Below are 1001 nucleotides of genomic sequence, written 5' to 3' on the forward strand. Positions count from 1 at the left end.
TCTTCTCAATGATGTTTTGCTTTCTTCATGCATGATGTTCTTGATGTCATCCCACAACTCTTCTGCTCTTCAGTCTTTAGTGTTTAATGTATCAAATCTGTTCTTCAGATGATCTTTAAGTTCAGGTTGGATAAATTCAAGGTCATATTTTGGCTCTCGTGGACTTATTTTCATTTTCTTCAGCTTCAGTTTGAATTTGCATATGAGTTATGGATGGTCTGTTCCACAGTCTGCCCCTGGCCTTGTTTTCACTGATGATATGGAGCTTTTCCATCATTTCTTTCCGCAGATGTATTCAATTTGATTTCTATGTATTCCATCTGGTGAGGTCCATGTGTATAGTGGTCTGTTATGCTGTCTAAAGAAGGTATTTGAAATGAACAAATCATTGGTTTTGCAGAATTCTATCATGTGTTCCCCAGCATCATTTCTATCATCAAGGCCATATTTTCCGATTACTGATCCTTCCTCTTTGCTCCCAACCTTTGCATACCAATCACCAGTATGATCAATACATCATGATTGCATGTTTGATCAATTTCAGGTTGAAGAAGTTGATAGAATTCTTCTATTTCATCTTCACTGACTTTAGTGGTTGGTGCATTAATTTGAATAATAATGATATTAACTGGTCTCCCCTGTAGGCACATGGATATTATCCTATCACAGACAGCGTTGTACGTCATGACTGATCTGGATATGTTCTTTTTGACAATGAATGCAACACCATTCCTCTCCATTTTGTCATTCCCATCATAGTAAACCATGTGGCTGTCAGATTCAAAGTGGCCAATACCAGTCCATTTCAGCTCACTAATGCCTAAGATATTGATGTTTATGCATTCCATTTCATTTTTGACAGCTTCCGATTTCCCCAGATTCATACTTTGTACATTCCATGTTCTGATTTTCAATGGATGTTTACAGCTGTTTCTCTTCATTTTGAGTTGTGCCCCATCAGCAAATGAAGGTCCTGCGGACTTTTCTCATGTCGGCTTTAT

This window comes from Chrysochloris asiatica, unplaced genomic scaffold (genome assembly GCF_000296735.1).
Source record: "Chrysochloris asiatica unplaced genomic scaffold, ChrAsi1.0 scaffold00222, whole genome shotgun sequence".
In the NCBI taxonomy this organism is placed as follows: Eukaryota; Metazoa; Chordata; class Mammalia; order Afrosoricida; family Chrysochloridae; genus Chrysochloris; species Chrysochloris asiatica.